Source organism: Nycticebus coucang, chromosome 19 (assembly GCF_027406575.1).
Source record: "Nycticebus coucang isolate mNycCou1 chromosome 19, mNycCou1.pri, whole genome shotgun sequence".
Taxonomy (NCBI): domain Eukaryota; kingdom Metazoa; phylum Chordata; class Mammalia; order Primates; family Lorisidae; genus Nycticebus; species Nycticebus coucang.
Window position 1 is genome coordinate 13,704,823 of NC_069798.1, and position 19,675 is coordinate 13,724,497.

A 19,675-nucleotide genomic window follows, 5' to 3' on the forward strand; every position below is an offset into this window, starting at 1 on the left:
AGAAAATATGATTCGTCCTTATATTTTTTCAATATTTTATTGTGATAAAGCAAACATAACGTTTATCATATCTCCTCATGTTTATTAACCTGTTAATATACCATCAGTGTAATCAGGGTGCACCCGTGGTATAACGGCTAGCACCCCATTACCTGAGCTTCTTCCATCACCCCTCCTTATTCAGTTAACCATTGGTTGTCCAGATTAAAAGCATTCAGGGTACCCCATGATTGCATTAATGTATACAGCTATGATTTAAAAAAAAAAAAGCATTCAGGCATCAACTCAATGCCCAAACCCTTTTTTGTCTCTCCCTATTCCACATCTTCCTCATGAAAAGCCAATAAAAAGGTGAGGCCTTGCCCTGGTAAATCCTCCAGGCTCTTTTTTCATAAGATTCCACACATACAAGTCACTGTTTAACCTCTTGGATATGATATTATACCATCCGATGACTCAGTCATTTCCAGCATCCTGGGAATAAAGTGGAGAGTGGGTAAGAATTATTATCCCTGACATACTGTGGAGTCTGTGGGTTAGTCATAAAGCAACTGAGTTGTTCTTTTTTTTTTTTTTTGTAGAGACAGTCTCACTTTATGGCCCTCGGTAGAGTGCCGTGGCCTCACACAGCTCACAGCAACCTCCAACTCCTGGGCTTAAGCGATTCTCTTGCCTCAGCCTCCCGAGTAGCTGGGACTATAGGTGCCCGCCACAAAGCCCGGCTAATTTTTGGTTGCAGTTTGGCCGGGGCCGGGTTTGAACCCGTCACCTTTTTTTTTGAGACAGAGTCTTACTATGTTGCCCTCATAGAGTGCTGTGGCATCACAGCTCATAGCAACTTCAAACTCTTGAGCTTAAGTGATTCTCTTGCTTCAGCCTCCCAAGGAGCTGGGACTACAGGCGCCTGCCACAATGCCCGGCTAGTTTTTTATTGTTGTTGTCATTGTTGTTTAGCAGGCCTGTCCTGGTTTGAACCACCAGCCCCGGTGTATGTGGCCAGTGCCCTACCACTGAGCTACGGGCGCCGAGCCCAGAAACCCAGTTGTTCTTAACTCTCATTGTGTTTCCCATTTGAACTACAATATGAAGAAAATGTTGTATTCAAGAATTGCTGGCTTTGTGCCCATAGCATAGTGGTTATGGTACTGGCCACATACACTGAGGCTGGCGATTTGAGGGCCAGCTCACCAAAAGTAGCCAGGCATGTGTTGGGCGCCTACAGTTCCAGCTACTTGGGAGGCTGAGGCAAGAGAATTGTTTAAGCCCAGGAGTGTGAGGTTGCTGTGAGCTGTGACGCTACAGTACTCTACTGAGGGGGACATGGTGAGACTCTGTCTCAAAAAAAAAAAAAAAAAAAGAATTGTTTGAACATTTAATGGGTATTCTGATAATTACAAAGCTGTTCCCCCAAGTGATTTTTAGTATAGCTGGTTTACATTTTGAAGCTTTTTGAAGTGTAAAAATAATCATGATAATTGAAAATACTGTATTTATAAGAAAATCCTCTCTCTCCGGGCGCTGTGGCTTATTCCTGTAAGTAATTCTAGCATTCTGTGAGGCCCAGGTGGGTGGATAGCTTGAGCTCATGAGTTCGAAACCAGCCTGAGCAAAAGCCAGACCCTGCCTTCACTAAAAAATAGAAAAACCAAGGCAAGAAGATCACTGGAGCCCAAGATTTGAGGTTGCTGTGAGGTATGATGCCATGGTATGCTACCCTGGGCAACAGCTTGAGACTCTGTCTCAAAAAAAAAAGACATGGCAGGCGTCCATCCCTTTGTATTCTCCCCACCATAATGTTACAAGATATATTTACTTATTAAAATTTGTGTATTGAGACATAAAAAAAAAAGAAAGAAAATCCTCTCTTATAAAGATTAAACAATTCTAAACCTTAGAAGAAATCAGACATCATTAGGAAATTGGGAGCATTACAGGGACACTAGGCAAAAGTTGTCTTGTTTGACTATAAATTAAACTATTTTGCAATTTTTCTCCAAAAAAATTAAACAAAAACAAAGAACCCCCCAATATTTTCCATGCAAAATGGCCTCCATAATGCTGTTTTTCTCTGCACCCTGCCTGTCCTTGGTCCACAATCCCAGCTGCTTTTTAAGATCCAAATGTCTGTTTACTCCCAGAAGAAACAAGCAAAAGGAAACAGTGAAGGGCACCTCTTTCAACATTGACCTTCATGTACATTTTAGCTCATTTATTTTTCTTTTTATTAATTAAGAACCTACTGGACACCCAGACTCAAAAAGGAGCTCTGGAGGAGGCAACAGGAATGGGAACAATCTGGAAACAGCCCTTGTGCCACTTCTAACAAGCAGCCTCACACCTGTACAAAATAAAGCCACTGTAATCTGAACAGGCCTTGATTTATTGCCTAACGCCCAGGCAGTAGTGTGGTGTGTAAGAGGCAATCCAGACAGTTTCAGGGAAAGTCCGCTCACCGGAGCCTCATTGCTTGGGTCTGAATCTGGCAACTTCACTTCCTAGCTATGTGACTTTAGGCAAGTTGCCTAACTTCCCTGTGTCTCAGTTTCTTCATTTGCAAAGTGGAATAATAATAGTCCCTCTCTCTTTGGGTTGTTGTGAGGATTCAGTGATCGAAGCATGCTTGGTACTCAAAAATGTTATATGTGTTTAAGAAATTACGAATACAAGGAATTTTTTTCCTCTTTGTTTTTCCTTTTTTTTTTTTGAGGCAGAGTCTCAGTCTATTGCTCACAGCAACGTCAAACTCTTGGGTTCAAGTGATCCTTCTGTGTCAGCCTCCCAAATAGCTGGGACTACTGGTTGTCTCTACAACACCTGGCTAATTTTCATATTATTATTATTTTTTATTTGTTTTTAGTAGAGCTCCGTCTTGCTTTTGCTCAGGTTGGTCTTGAATTTTTGAGCTCAAGGGATCCTCCTGCCTCAGCCTCTTATCATGCTAGGATTACAGGCATGAGCCACCACCTGACTGGAATGGGAAAATTTTTATTTATTTATTTATTTATTTTATTATTATTATTATTTTTTGAGACAGAGCCTCAAGCTGTCGCCCTGGGTAGAGTGTCGTGGCATCACAGCTCACAGCAACCTCAAACTCTTGGGCTTAAGCGATTCTCCTGCCTCCGCCTCCCAAATAGCTGGGACTACAGGTGCCCGCCATAACGCCCAGCTATTTTTTGGGTTGCAGCCATCATTGTTGTTTGGTGGGCCTGGGCTGGATTCGAACCCACCAGCTCAGGTGTTATGTGGCTGATGCCTTAGCCGCTTAAGCCACAGGCGCTGAGCGACAGAATGGGAAAAATTTTAAAAATCTCTTCGGTGGATCTGTGCATACAAAAGGAATGTTAACACATTAAAATATTCCATGAACTTGAAAGGGTATTGTGAAGAGGGTCTCTGTTTCCCAGTGGTGTTCTTGCTGAGAGAAACTCCTTTGTTTTCTGAGGCTTAAGATGGGACTACACAATTCTTATAATATCATATATAATATATATCTTAGGACCCTCCTTTTTTTTTTTTTTTTTTGAGACAGAGTCTCAAGCTGTCGCCATGGGTAGAGTGCCGTGGTATCATCATAGCTCACAGCAACCTCCAACTCTTGGGCTCAAGCAATCGTCCTGCCTCAGATGTTTCTATTTTTAGTAGAGAACGGGTCTCACTCTGGCTCAGGCTGGTCTGAAAGCATAAGCTCAAGCAATCCACCTTCCTCGACCTCCCAGAGTGTTAGGATTACAGGCATGCACCACTGCACCCGGCCAGGACCCTGCTTGAGGAAAGAACCCATTACTATTTTGCCTTGGACATTTCTTAAACACTTGATTTAGTGTTTAAGCACCTGGCCTCTGGAAGAAGGTAAAGCTCTGTGAACTTTGAGTGGGTTTCAGTTTCCTCATCTGTAAAATGGGTATGGGGTCTAATGTGAGAATGAGAAAAGATGAGCAAGCAAAACACTTAGCATTTGTATCAATAAAACTTATTATTTCTGTTAGTATTATTAGAAAAATTTTCCCTAATCCCAGATTATATATATTATGAAGACTGAGCCTTTATGAAAATGGGGACTTTATCTGGCTTTCAGGTTCCTACAGCGGTCATTTATGACAATCAGCAAGGGATGGTTGTTGATAATATAATAGTTATTGATGTCAGAATTTCTGGAAGTTTTTCGGAGGACCAAAAAAAATAACAAGAAAAATCCTGGCCTGGAACATTCCAGAACATCCATTCTGAGGCCAAAAGAGAGTGTTCCATATCTGAAATGTTCTTTGGTCAAGAGTCCCATTTTTAACTTTGCCACTAAGTCACTGGGAAAATCATCTGCCTTTTTTTTTGGATCCCAGTTTCCTCATTTAAAAATAGAGACGTTATCTTAAAGGTCCTCTTTACCTCTGAGAAGCTTGGGAAGACCCACAGGTCTCAGATGGAACCGGTTCCAGCTGGGTCATCCATCTACTCACTACTAGAAAGGAATCCAAACAGAGCCAAGATAAGAAATTCCCTTTCAACAAATATCTTGTTATTATGCTGATTTTCAGCCACTGTAATCAGTCTGAAAGCAAATCCCCTCTCAATGGAATCTATAAAAGGATTAGGAAATGGAGAAAACAGAGGCACATTAGCAAACCTATTTGATTTAATTTAAGCCCATTTCCCGTCATCCTTCCCTATTTTTTAAACTAACTGAAGCAGGCAGCGAGCACAAACAATTCACAATTCAGGGGCGCTCATGCCTGTATTTAATTTTCTCTCTTTCTGGCTGTAGAGCAACCAGCTTTTAAGGAACTCATTCTTCAGTCATGACACTGAAGGGACAGAAACAAAGAATCTTTGGGAGTGGCTGGGAGGTGAGCAGCGCCAGGAAAAGCCTAACTTGGTGGCCTCTTTCCATTTCAATCCAGAAAAAGGACGCATGTCTCTTCGGCTTGATGTTTCCCATTTTCTGCTTTGCTGCCTTGTTTCCTTGCTGTGGGTGACTGCGGCTTCCAAGTAATGATGCTGTAATCAAGAGGGATCGAATGAAATCCCTCTCAATCTGGTTAGCATTAGACCAGTTCGTACGACTTCTGTCTTCATGGATTGTGTAGATTCAATATATTAGACAGTGGTGCTGTCAATTTATTAATGTTAGACACATCCAAATCTCCTCCCTAGAATCTGGCCTGTACAAAATAAAGCACCTTTGAACGGGAACAATGTCTAGGTTTTTCTCTTCAATGCTTTGTTTTAACTTAACAGAATGCAAGAAGTTAGGGAATTCATTAATTTTACAATGGTACAGACACTTGTGTAACCCTCATGGTGTCTGAACACCCCCACATGCACAAAATAAGTGTATTCTTTTTTTTTCTTTTTTTGAGACAGAGTCTCACTTTGTTACCCTCAGTAGAGTGCCGTGGCCTCATAGCTCACAGCAACCTCAAACTCTTGGGCTCTAGCAATTCCTTGCCTCAGTCTCCCAAGTAGCTGGGATTACAGGCACCCACCACGATGCCTGGCTATTTTTAGAGATGGGTCTTGCTTTTGTTCAGGCTGGTCTTGAACTCCTGAGCTCAAGCAATCCTCCTGTCTCGGCTTTCCAGACAGCTGGGAATACAGGAGTGAGCCACCATGTCTGGCCAATCGTCACTACTTTAAATGAATACATGGAGATCGGAAGTTTTGGTGGCTTCCCTGAGGTTTCCTGCTGCTCAGAGTGGGGCCACAGTGGACTCAGCACTTGGTCCTGGCTCCCAGGATGACTCTAAGTGGTTCTCTTTCCGCATGATGCTTTGTCTCCTGGAGATCCGTCCTGAGCCTCAAAACTGTCACTCCACTCCCTGCTGTGGCTCCTCTGACACCTTCATTAAAGAGCTTACCTTAGGATATTTCAATGCCCGCTTGGCTGCCAGCATCCCCTTTAAGTTTGTGAACTTGAGGGTGGGGACTGTCTTCATCTTTGTTTTGCTAATATCCAGAATAGTATCTGACACGCGTTGGCACTCAGAATCTTACACGTGTGGGCATTTAGTGTTTGTCAATGAACAAATAAATAAATAAATTCACCTCAGTAGGCACAAAATATTTTACAGATACTGCAATTTTTGAATTGAAGTATTTCAGTGTAAATTAGAATTTTGACTGTTCCTGATAAGGAGAATTAAGGGTTTTGTACCAAAAAACCATTCATTTTTCCTTAGACAAATGTTGTCTGTTCCCTCCCATCTAAGTCTCGGAATCTTATCAACCAACAAATATTTGAGTATCTACTATGTACAAGGCGCTGTGTTAGGCTCTGCAGACAAATGAAATAAATACAAGAGGTGAACCCTTCTCTCAAGGGATTTATAGCTTTGGGGCAAGACCGACTCTTCTTTGTCTACTTAAAGGTCTCTCTGTGGAGTTTATAGTACAAACGGTAGTTGTAGGTGTGGGAAGAATCACGGCAGAGTGAACACGAAGCTTTTCAGAAAGCCATCACATTGTCCTTTTAGGGTCTTATATTTCAAGTCGCTCAACGATGGTTGGTTAGGGAGATGAGCATATCCTTTAGAAGTTAATTCTCCTGATAAATAAAAGGGACACTGCAGAAGCCTGCATGTTACAAAATGCAGGGCCCAGAGAAGTGTGGGGAATAGTAACCCTTTCATCTTCAAGGCGAGAAAAAATATTGCATGGTCCAAGACAAACAAGCCATAAATTTCAAGCTTGAGCCGCACCAGAGCTGCCTCCTAAACACAGCGCAAATCAAGGCTGTCAGGACTGAGTCACTCACGAGTCACACAACATGAAAGAGGAGGAGATCTCTACAGCCAGTGTCAGCCCACAAGCTCCTGAGGGCTGGTCCTGTCTCTCTCGAATCCAGCTTAAACTCTCCTGGGCTCCAGTGTCAGGTCAGGACGTGACAATGTGAAAAAACCAGTGGCAGCAGCCACGACCACCTTACAAACCAGAGGGAGCAGGGTCCTCCTGGAGCCAGAACTGTTAGTTGTAAAACTCTCAGAGCCAGCCAGATGGAAGGGAGCAGATTTCTTTGGGGTTCTGTTGTTTATACTTAAGTGTTTGGTCTTAGCAGACCAAAATAGGCCTGTAACGGCCTTGTCATTAGAGATTACAAAGAGAATTACTTTGGTGTAGCCAGACACACCTTCTGTTTCTCTTTATTTTCTTTTTAATATCTTAACTTTTCTATTTGAACAGTATCCGAAATCACATATGACGGTTTTGCAGACTCAGCTGCTATTTATATTTTAAACAGTGAGAGCCAATAATTATTAAATACTACATTTGTTCTAAATGCAACGACCTTGCGAGCGGGGTGCTATTATAATTGCCACTCCCATTTTACAGATGGGAAAACTGAGACCCTGAGAAATTGAATACTGCTGGTAAATACGTGGTGAAGCTGGGATTTGAACCCAGGTCCTATGTCTACAGAATCTGTCTGCATAACCACTAAGTTGTAGTGGCTCTCAGTAGGTTGGAGGGGCATATTTAATACACACACAAAAGGGAAAACCAAACCATGTTGTGGAAAATTGTTTCCAAAAGTATACTTGGAGACTCAGATGCTGAGAGCATAAGGTCAAAGGGAGCATGGTCCAGTTCTTATTCTGCCTGTTGCAGTCAAAGATGTTGGAGGGAAGAGGGCAGCCTGCTCCCCCAACCTCACGTTCGCAGCTGCAGCTGCTCTGAGGGGGACTGAGAGGACCCTGGGGTATGGTGTGTGTGTGTGTGTGTGTGTGTGTGTGTGTGTGTGTGTGTGTGTGTGTGTGTGGCAGGGGGAACAGAGGCAACTGAGGTGTCAAACATTGGAGGAAGACACAAGTCAATACTGTTGAGTATAAACTATGAATTCTGTCCAGAATTTATAAGCCAAGAATGTGATATAGATGTACCAACATTTATTCAAAAAGCACAGCATTGGTTTAAATAGTGAGAAATGAAACAAGGCCTCTAGTTGCCATCTCATTAAGGTAGATTAAAAATATGTAAGCAAAGCTGGCTGGCATGGTGGCTCATGCCTGTAATCCCAGCACTCTGGGAGGCTGAGCCCAGTGGATTGCCTAAACTCCCGGGTTTGAGACCAGCATGAGCAAGAGTGAGATCCCCTCTCTAAAAATAGCAGGATGTTGTGGGGGTGCCTGTAGTCCCAGCTACTCGGGAGGCTGAGGCAAGAGAATTGCTTAACCCCAAGAGTTTGAGGTTGCTGTGAGCTGTGACGCCCCCCGTACTCTATCGAGGGTGACAAGGTGAGACTCTGTCTCCAAAAAAAAAAGTAAGCGAAGCAGTGTGATGTATTTTACAAAGGTGCATTTGTATTCTTGGGCGTGGAGGCCATTGAGGGAAAAGGAATGAGAACAGGGATCTGGAAAAAAGTTAATAAAATAAGAGAAGAGAAAAACTTAGTCTTGGCTCAGTGTCTGTAGCTCATCCGGCTAGGGCGCCAGCCACATACACCGGAGCTGGTGGGTTTGAATCCAGCCTGGGGCTGCCAAACAACAATGACAACTACAACCAAAAAATAGCTGGGCCTTCTGGTGGGTGCCTGTAGTTAGTCCCAGGTACTTGGGAGGCTGAGGCTGAAGGGCCCAGCGCTGAACTCTAACTCTGTGGTGGGGCAGAGGGGAGGGGGAGAGAAAAGCTGCTGCAAGTTACAGTTTTAAAAGAAAAGCGCCATTTTTTTCCCTCTAGTTCTAAATAAGTAATTGACCTTGAGGCTTCTGCCAAATGCCATCACCTTATCCCAAGATAGTTGTAACATAGCAACCACAGTTTTTCACAGGCAAAACAACAGTTTTTAACAAACTTTGTAGTAACTCTTTAATTGCTGGAAAAAGAGGATTTTGCTACAAGTGGGTTATTTACACTACAATGTTGACTAACTCCCACCCAGAGATGTTGAGGGCAGTGGGAGACAGAGGGGATACAGAAGAAGGGAAGGGAGAGAAGGAGAAAGGCTGGTTGGCAGAGTGAGGCAAAGGGGGCAGAGAGAGTCACAGCTGCTGGCCCCCCAGGTGAAAGTTGGCCCTTGTACCCTAACCACAACGGGGAAGGCCCGCCCTCCCGGGTCTCACAGCCTCCAGGTAGAGCCAGTCCCCGGTAGAATCAGCCAATCCTAACCCTCCTAAGTCACCTCAGTCCCTGCGCCCACCAACCCCCCAGCTTGGTCCCGGTTTCCCCCAGGAAGTTTCCCCCGCATTTTTTTGCAACCTGAAATACATCACGCAAAAGAGTATAAAACCTGCCATCGCCTGTGGCTCAGTGAGTAGGGTGCCAGCCCCATATGCCGAGGGTGGCGGGTTCAAACCCAGCCCCGGCCAAACTGCAACCAAAAAATAGCCGGGCGTTGTGGCGGGCGCCTGTAGTCCCAGCTGCTCGGGAGGCTGAGGCAAGAGAATCGCGTAAGCCCAAGAGTTAGAGGTTGCTGTGAGCCGTGTGACGCCACAGCACTCTACCCGAGGGCGGTACAGTGAGACTCTGTCTCTACAAAAAAAAAAAAAAAAAAACCTGCCATCATTTTGCCTGGGGTTCGTCCCCTCTGAGCAGAGTCCTGCCCGAGGTACAGCCCAAGCATGCTTGAATAAAGTCACTCTTTTGTTTTTTTGCATGTGTCTGGTGATCTCTCAGGGGCGGAATTTAGTCTTAACAAGGCAAGTGAATCGCTTAAACCCAAGAGTTTAAGGTTGCTGTGAGCTATGACGCCAAGGCACTCCACCCAGGGTGACAGCTTGAGACTCTGTCTCAAAAAAAGAAATAAACAAACAACAAAAAAACAGTCTGGAAGCAACACAGTCTCCACTGGGATGTAGATGGTACATTGTTAAATTCTTTGTTATTTGGTGATTCATTCACTTGTTCACCTAATAAATACAGTATCACATGGCCCAATCATCGTATTGGGAAAAGTACAAAGCTCTAGATCGGACAGGCTGGCGTCGTGTCCTCGGTTTCACACATCGCTGGGTGGCCTGGGATATCCTTTCTAAGACTAAAAATAACATCTGATTCCTAGGGCTGATGTGAATAAAGTATGCAAAGCTCATAGTACACAGAGCAAGCCCTTAGGAAACAGTAACTTCTATCTCTACTATACCAGTGATCAAAACAAACAAAATTCCCTGCCTTCTGATGGAAGAGTAACTTGAAACAAATGTGTTCACAAAAGTGTAATTATTGAAATGAGTGCTACAAAGGGGAAAGGGTGCTATGAGAACCTTTAAAAAGTTCGGTGCTTATTCTGGGGAATTTTTGCCATGTTAGGATCCTGAATAAATGACATTTGAGTTAAGGAGTCGAATCCTGAATGCTAATGTGACAGGGTGCCCTTAGCACTGGCAAGAGAGAGGACGCCCCAGGTAACAAAGGGATGCCAAGGGCCTCAGGTCAGAGGTCTTGGGGGAGCTGATGGAGGTGGCCCCAAGGCTAACCTGTGGGCTGGTGGAAAGGGTGGAGGCCAGAGTGAGCCTCAGATAGGTCTGTGCTGCAACCAGCCCCCTCACCCCATGCCCACTTTGATAAATGATAAACGTGAGGCCCTCCTGCCCTCACGCTACACACTTCTGATCTACTCCCCAGCTGGGCTGGCCCTGGGCTATCTTCTGTGGATTTCCATTAGCCAAGATGTTACCAAGCTTTTCTTTCTGTAATTTATATGGACCTCAATAGGCACTTATTTTCATTTCCCACATACAAAATGATCATACTCTGTTTTTCTTTTTTTTTTTTTTTTTGAGACGGAACCTCAAGCTGTCGCCCTGGGTAGAGCATCACAGCCCACAGCAACCTCCAACTCCTGGGTTCAAGCGATTTTCCTGCCTCCGCCTCCCAAGTAGCTGGGACTACAGGCATCTGCCACAATGCCTGGGGGCTATTTTTTTGGTTGCAGCCATCATTGTTGTTTGGCGGGCCCGGGCTGGATTTGAACCCGCCGGCTCAGGTGTATGTGGCTGGTGCCTTAGCCGCTTGAGCCACAGGCGCCGAGCCTCATACTCTGTTTTTCAAGCTACAGCTGCCGCTCCCTGGAAATTCTGGACCTTCCCTCCCCACCACCATCCACCCCCAGCTTTAGGCCCTGATTTCCCCAAACCATCCAATGCAAAATAAGTAGTGCAGTGGGTGGGGGAGATAAGCTCCTCTGGAAGGTAGGTTAGGGCCAGATAACAGAGGGCCTTAAATGTTTCTATGGTAACCGCCCCCACCTGAGGCACACATTCTTTTTACATGAAGTGGGCAAAGGGGGGCCGTTTAGGGCACACGAATTAGAGTGAACACATCTTTGTAGGACCTTCTTTAGCTTGGTTCTTGTTGAGTTGGGGGACGGTCACTTGATGTATAAAAAAACTTGTTTTGGGGGGCGGCGCCTGTGGCTCAGTGAGTAGGGCGCCGGCCCCATATGCCGAGGGTGGTGGGTTCAAACCCAGCCCCGGCCAAACTGCAACAGAAAAATAGCCGGGCCTTGTGGCGGGCGCCTGTAGTCCCAGCTACTCAGGAGGCTGAGGCAGGAGAATCGCGTAAGCCCAAGAGTTAGAGGTTGCTGTGAGCCGTGTGACGCCACAGCACTCTACCCTAGGGCGGTGCAGTGAGACTCTGTCTCTACAAAAAAGAAAAAAAAAAAAAACAAAAAACTTGGTTTGGGGCAGCGCCTGTGGCTCAAAGGAGTAGAGCTCTGGCCCCATATACCGGAGGTAGTGGGTTCAAACCCGGCCCTGGCCAAAAACTGCAAAAACAAACAAACAAACAAACAAACAAATAAAAAAACTTGGTTTGATTCGCCTGAAGGCTGGAGAGCTGGGTTTTCCATGTCTCTGAGCCCACTGGCTTTCCTTATCACAGAAAACTACAGAAAAGGATTCTCTTCCCATTCTGCAAGCTCCCTAAACCCCCCTCATTTAGGAGGAGCTCAATACATTGTCTTTAGTTCTAACTTGGGATCTCCAGGTAATACTGTGGGTGAGGGCAGTTCTCTAAGCCATTTTATTATTCCTCCACCCTTAGACATTCACATTTTTTTTTTTTAAAGCAAATGACAAAGACCCAGTATATCAGCTTTTCTTTTTAAAACTAAGCTTAACATTACATATTTAGGCTCAGCGCCTGTGGCTGAAGTGGCTAGGGCACCAACCACATACACCTGAGCTGGCGGGTTCAAATCCAGCCTGGGTCCGCCAAACAACAATGATGGCTGCAACCAAAAAAATAGGCAGGCTTTGTGGCGGGCGCCTATAGTCCCAGCTACTTGGGAGGCAGAGTCATGAGAATCGCTTGAGCCCAGGAGTTGGAGGTTGCTGTGAGCTGTGATGCCACAGCACTCTACCCAGGGCAACAGCTTGAGGCTTTGTCTCAAAAAAAAAAAGAAAGAAAGAAAGAAACATATTTAAATGACGATCAAAACTTTCTAAGATGCCAGCATTCATGCACAGCTAGAAAACATCCTTAATTTATAGTAAACCAGAAATGTGTTGCCATTAATGTGTTAATATCTTTCACTACTAAATACTGGAAAAAACTGAAATTATTTCTGTAGAAGATTCATCCTGCAGTGTTAACTTCACAGCAGGATGACGCTACTTGGCTCATGTTTCAGACACAATGGAAAATCAGGTCCATGCTGGTGTTAGTGTACAGTCTTGTGGTCTTGTTCTATCACTACTGAGGAGTCAGGGCTCACCTGGAGTACGTTTAATAAAAAAGCAAAGTGCATACAGAAATTTATAACAATTTTTTTTTTTTTTTTGTAGAGACAGAGTCTCACTTTATGGCTCTCGGTAGAGTGCCGTGGCCCCACCCAGCTCACAGCAACCTCCAACTCCCGGGCTCAAGCGATTCTCCTGCCTCAGCCTCCCGAGTAGCTGGGACTACAGGCGCCCGCCACAACGCCCGGCTACTTTTTGGTTACAGTTTGGCCGGGGCCGAGTTTGAACCCGCCACCCTCGGTATATGGGGCCGGTGCCCTACTGACTGAGCCACAGGCGCCGCCCAGAAATTTATAACAATTTTAAAGACAAATAAATGGTCCTATACTGTGGTCCCAACAATAAACTCAAAAGTCTATGACAAATATGGCTCCAATGAATGGTTTATAAATACTCAGATTAGGTACAGTTCGTTTGAAATCTTCAAAAAAAGTTCCTGTTAATCCTCCAACAATGTTTTTTATAGTTAACATCTCTGTTAAACAGGTGCATTGAGTCACTTGTTATTCAAGTGCAGCTGCTCCTGACCATTCATTGTCAGGGACTTGAGCTGGCTGACCTCCTCAACTTCTGCTCTTTGTTGACCTTCTCCACGATTCTCTTGGTAGTGATCTTTCTGCCATTGAATAATTTTGTAGAAGTCGATATAGACTTGAAGTTGCCCATCCCACTACTACCAAATGATGTGGAAGAGAATGAAGTGAGTCCCCCGTGATCTAGTGACCCGAATGAAGAAAATCTTGCAGGAAATCCCACAGAAAATCCTGTATTAAAAGAAGAAAATCCACTTCCGAAAGGTGGAAATCCATGGAAGGCAGAGAAAAATGACCCTGTTTCTCAGTTTCTGCTTCCTCGGAGACCCCTCTGATTCCCAGTAAAGTCCTCAAATGGGTCTGCAAAGAAGTCGAACAAAAATGGGTCCCTTCCACCAAACAATTCCCTGAAGACATCCTTGGGCTTATGGAATGTGAAGCCAAACTCAAATGGATTGTCAGAATGACTCCCACCTCCTCCACCACTTTCTTCTGTACTGTATCTGTCACAGATGTCCTGCCTTTTAGGGTCTGACAACACCTCATACACCTCAGCTACTTGTTTGAATTTTCTCTTTGCTGCTTCCTTATTCTCAGGGCTTTTATCTGGGTGCCACTTTAGACCAGTTTTCGGCACACTTTTTTTTTCTTTCTTTTTTTTTTTATTAAATCATAGCTGTGTACATTGATATGATCATGGGGCATCATTCACTAGCTTCACAGACCATTTACCAAGTTTCACATATACCCTTGTAAGATGCACCGCTGATGTAATCCCACCAATCCCTTTCCCCCTTCCCCCTATTCTTAGGTTGTAACTGGGTTATAGCTTTCATGTGAAAACCCTAAATTAGTCTCATAGTAGGGCTGAGTACATTGGGTACTTTTCTTTTTTTCTTTTTGCAGTTTTTGGCTGGGGCCGGGTTTGAACCCGCCACCTCCCGTATATGGGGCCAGCGCCCTACTCCTTTGAGCCACAGGCGCCGCCCGACACACCTTTTTAATATCCTCGGCTGAGGCATGTCTCTGCATGGCTAGAACTTCATAGCAATCCACCATGTTTTAAATGATTGTTGGAACAGGCTCGAGGACTCAGACAGCAGGAAGGAGGGCGGGGGCGGTGGCCCGGGGGTCCTGGCGGCTCCTGCTCAGCTATACTGGTGGTGGTGGATGGTCCTAATGCTTTCCTTTCTCTCTAAGCCATTTTAATACTACAAATGACAAAACAAGGCCAGGCATGGTGGCTCACGCCTGTAGTCCCAGAGCTGTGGGAGGCCGAGGCAGGTGGATTGTCTGAGCTCAGAGGTTCAAGACCAGTATGAGCAGCAGTGAGCCAGAGTAAGACCCCGTCTCTACTAATAACATCAAAAAAACCCAGCCAGCACCGCAGGAGAAAGAAGAAAATCAACAAAAAAGGAGTACTTCAAACAAAGAAGAATGAACAAGCACACTGAAATTAAAAATAAAAATAAAATAAAATAAGAAAAAGCAAAACAGGGCGGCGCCTGTGGCTTAGTCGGTAGGGCGCTGGCCCCATATACCGAGGGTGGCAGGTTCGGACCCGGCCCCGGCCAAACTGCAACCAAAAATAGCCGGCCGTTGTGGCGGGCGCCTGTAGTCCCAGCTGCTCGGGAGGCTGAGGCAAGAGAATCGCTTAAGCCCAGGAGTTGGAGGTTGCTGTGAGCTGTGTGACGCCACGGCACTCTACCGAGGGCCATAAAGTGAGACTCTGTCTCTACAAAAAAAAAAAAAGAAAGAAAAAAGAAAAAGAAAAACAAATGACAAAACAAGATCAATGCTTGACCTGAAATGAGATGCACAAGTTAAAGAAACTCAGGTCCCTTGCTTTGAGCTCAAATGTGTCAACCGAATGTAGTGATACCTCTCTGATAGCAAAGATGCATTACTTAATAAGTGCAGCGTGTTTGATAGATAGGAATTTTCAGTACGTGAAGTGTGGAATAATAATAATGATGGGGGGAAATCATTCTTGTGGTTCCCCCATGTGCATGGTATTTGGAAATAAATCTTTCTCTTATTTATCTACCATAAAAAGAGATAATGATAGTGTTCAGTCTGCGTTCTAAATGTCTGTTGGAATAATGGAGAGGAGAGTCAAGTTGTGACAAACAAGAGGGAGCAGGATGTGAGAGAGTTGGGCGAGCCTGGGAAAGCTGCCTTCTACCAGCTACTTGGGAGGCTGAGGCAAGAGAACCTGGGCAAGACTACGGAGCCTGGGAGAAATGGAGGCAAGACTCCTCGCCCCTGAACGGCGGGCATTGGATGCAGTCCTCCTTAGGAAGACGTCTGAGTCTCCAGGAGGCTTCCCCTCTCCATTGGACATTGGTTGGTACCCAGCTGTTAATGCACAAGTATTGCCATGCTTGCTGGGAGCTTGAAACCCACCTCCCTGTCCCTGCCCCACACTCCCTCCCAGCTCAGAGACGCCATCTTCAGGGTAGCCCTGTAGTCAGCCTTTAACCTCATTACACTTTAATGACAGGAAGGACTTTCTTTCTTTCTTTTTTTTTTTTTTTTTTTGTTGAGACAGAGGTCTACCCTATGACCTGAGCAGAGTGCAATGGCATCGTACGTAGCTCACTGCAAACTCAGACTTGGGCTGTGGGCATCCTGCTGCCTTAGCCTCTGAAGCCGCTGGGATTATAGGTGCTTGCTGCTGTGCCCGACTGGATTTTTCCGTTTTTTTTCCATAAGTCGGGGGTCTTACTCTCGCTCAGACAAGCCTCAAACTCCCGAGCTAAAGCAATCCTCCCGCCTCAGCCTCCTACAGTGCTGGGATATCAGGCGTGAGCCATCATGCCTGGTGACAGGAAAGACTTTCATCATCCAGTTTCCCATTCATTCATTCAACAGATGTTCTTTATAAATGCAAGATATTGTAGGGGCTGTGTGGGCCCCTTTCTGAGCCCAGGGTCTGTGAATTTGGTGATAACCATCCAAGTTCAGTGAGAGTGCTTGTGATGCTGCTGCTGACACTATGACAATTTCAGTCATGAACTGTTATTAGCCAGCTTGGGGCCTGGTGGTTAGAGACCTCCTGAGCCTGCTGGCCAGGAGAGGAGCCAGGTAGAGCTGGGGAGGCAGCCTGGTGCCCGGAGGACATGAAGCTTGAGCAGGGCTGTAACCAGGACTAGACTAAAGCAGCAGTAGTTTGGGTGAGCTCAGCTTGAGACATTGGTCTCTTCAAAGTGTGTACCTCCATACAGCTTCTGCTTACACATCTGGATATGGGACTCCTCTCGCCCCCATTTCAAGAAGAAGCTTAAGTATAGATGGGGAGTGCACAGCATCATAACACATGTTTTTCTGAGCTGTGGGTGTCCCGCACATCTTTAGAAGACCAGAGGACATGCCCCCTTTAGCCTTCATCCCAAAAGCACCCAAGGTCTGGGAAGTCGAGCTCCTGACAGGTCCCCTTGGCCAACAGAGCAGCTGCAGGTGCCACTGAGAGGGTCAGAGACAGGCTTCCTGGTGTCACTAACCTCAGCACTTTAGTGAAAGTCGGTGCACTTGACTGAGCACAAGTCCCAGGATTCTCTCAGCCAGCCAGAGGCCGATGAAAATGCTGCTCTGGAAATGCAGGAAACAGAAGCCCCATTGAGTATCGACCAGGCTTGCGCCCACTTCAGCACCTAAAATGGTCAATTTTAGCTGATTGGGTCCATTTCGCAACTCGGTTATGTGATTCCCAGGCATTACCTCTTATCTGGAAACAGAGGTGTGAAAACAGAACCGCCTTGGCATAGTCTGGCTGCCTGAAGGAGGGTCTTTGTGTGAGGTTCAAGGTTTGCAGGGTGGAAAGAACACACGATGCCGCCCCGTAGCCCGCCTGCTGCATCCCTCATTGCTCCCCCCTGTTCCATGGAGACCAGACCCTGGTCTGCCAGAGTTAAAACATCCCCGGCCCTGAAGAGAGGAGAGATAACACCTCAGTCATTACATGGGGCTCTCGCCTCTGCCTGGGGTGAACCTGCAGCCTCAAAGGAGCTACTCAAATAGCTCGTGGAGGTTTCCCAAATGTGTAGGGAGGCTTATGCACAAATATGCAGCCGGCACTGTTCCCTACCCTCCTGGGCGGGAGAAGCACGATGGCGCCGTGCCAGCAGCCACACAAAGTGGCCTTGTTAACGCTTCTTTAGATGTCCCTGTGTGGCTTCATCGGAGCAGAGGAGGATCTGTTTACAGCAACGGGCTTATATTGATCCTTCTGGGGGAGGGGAACGACAATGCTGGCCTCTGTTAGTCTCTGGGGTGTGCTAGAGTGCTTGGCCCACGCTGGAGGGTGTCCTGTGATCCTTCTTGGTTGGTGGGTACTGAATTACACCCCTGGAGTGTGAGCTCATTCCTGGGCTCAGACAACAAGTTTCTGACTAGGTTGTGGGCGGAGGAAAAACTTCAGGTGTTGAGTTTTTTGAGAAGCCCATTGTCTGCTTGAAATGAATTGAGGACGCTGTGTTTTGGAGTTGAGTCCTTGGAAAAGTGGGCATCCACAGGTTCCTTTAAAATACATGCAGTGGTGAACTCTATGGGGCTTAAACACATCTTTCACCCAAATCCCTTAAATCATAGTCATGGGCTGTTATGTTAGAAAACTTCAGCTGTCATTTTACCGTAACTTTTGTTTCTAAAATGACTGTGGGCATTTCAGGCCCTTTGTCTCGCTGAAGTGTTCACAGACTGAGCACAGGGAAGCAGAAAGGGCCATCTGCTAGATGGAGAGATAGGGTCCCACCCTACAGGGCCCGAATTGCCAAGTCAGGCTTGTGTCTCCCAAAGGGACCGTCCTCCCCCCCAGGCGGGGTCCTAAGATGTACTTCCTGCTATATTCTTACAAGACTTTCTTTTCGGCTAAGGGATCTACTGCCACCCCTCCCTAACTGGCCTCACCATCCACGACTTTAGTAAAATCAGCTTATTCCCCAGTGACCTTTAAGAAACTATTATCTCTGGCTGGGCGCCTATGGCTCAAGCGACTAAGGTGCCAGCTACATACACCTGAACTGGTGGGTTCGAACCCAGCCCTGGCCGCCGAACAACAATGACGGCTGCAGCCAAAAAATAGCCCGTGTTGTGGCGGGTGCCTGTAGTCCCAGCCTCCTTGGGAGGCTGAGCCCAGGAGTTGGAGGTTGCTGTGAGCTGTGATGCACAGCACTCTACCCAGGGTGACAGCTTGAGGCTCTGTCTCAAAAAAAAGAAAAGAAAGAAAGAAACTATTATCTCTGTGGCATCCCTAGCTCAGTGGGTAGGGCGCCAGCCACATACACCAGGCTGGTGGTTTGAACCCAGCAACAATGACAACTACAACAACAACAAAAAATAGCCGGGCGTTGTGGCAGGTGCCTGTAGTCCCAGCTACTTGGGAGGCTGAGGCAAGAGAATTGCTTCAGCCCAAGAGTTGGAGGTTGCTGTGAGCTGTGATGTCACTCTACCAAGAGTGACAGCTTGAGACTCTGTCTCAAAAATCAAACAAGAAGGGCGGTGCCTGTGGCTCAAAGGGGTAGAGCGCCGGTCCCATATGCCGAAGGTGGCGGGTTCAAACCCAGCCCCGGCCAAAAAAAAAAAAATCAAACAAGAAACTTACATCTCCTTCATCTCCCATTTCCCAGTCAAACAGGGCACAGGTGTCTACCTAATGTAGACGACAACACTGTAGACTGATACCACCTCAATCCACCTGTACTTCTTTGAAAGCTCTCCGAGTTGGCTGAAAGGACTCTTGCTGGGTCTCCACATGCAGAACTCTGCGACATCTCAGCCCATTTGCTCATCTCTACACAGCCTCCTTTCAAACCATTCTCCACCCTGTAGCCAGAGTGAGTTTTCTAAAATGAAAATCTGCAAGGGCTTCTCCAGTTTTTAAGAGTTTCCCATAGTTCATGGGAAAGGTACAAAGCCTGTACACGACATTCCGAGTCCGTGAGGGTCTGGACCTTCTCTCTCTCTTTCCTTTCCCGCACACACTAAGTTTCTTCATGACAGGTCTGCTCCACATCTCTCACTGTCCTTGTGCTGCTCCCAGCCCTTCTGTGCCCGTCCTATGGCCACCAGCCTGTGCCTTTTCCTCTAGTCTGTGAACAAGCAAGGACAGGGATGGTGTCTTAATCTGTTTTTCTATCCCAGTAATTTACCGAGGTGGCAAAATGAAGGGGCTCAATAATTGTTTGCTGAGTCATTTTTTATAAAAGTCTTTCCTAATATATAGGATGTGTCTTCTTTTTTTTTTTTTTTGAGACAGAGTCTTACTTTTATCACTCTTGGTAGAGTGCTGTGGTGTCACAGCTAACAGCAACCTCCAACTCCTGGGCTTAGGCGATTCTCTTGCCTCAGCTTCCTGAGTAGCTGGGACTACAGGTGTTATTTTTTGTTGCAGTTTGGCCGGGGCTGGGTTCGAACCCACCACCCTTGGTATATGGGGCCTGTGCCCTACCCACTCATCCACAGGCGCTGCCC

General features: G+C 46.1%; 1 pseudogene; it reads right to left on the minus strand.

The window, feature by feature from the left end:
- Nucleotides 1-13,167: 13,167 nt before the first annotated feature.
- LOC128571971 (dnaJ homolog subfamily B member 6-like) lies at nt 13,168-14,263 on the minus strand (annotated as a pseudogene).
- Nucleotides 14,264-19,675: the final 5,412 nt, after the last annotated feature.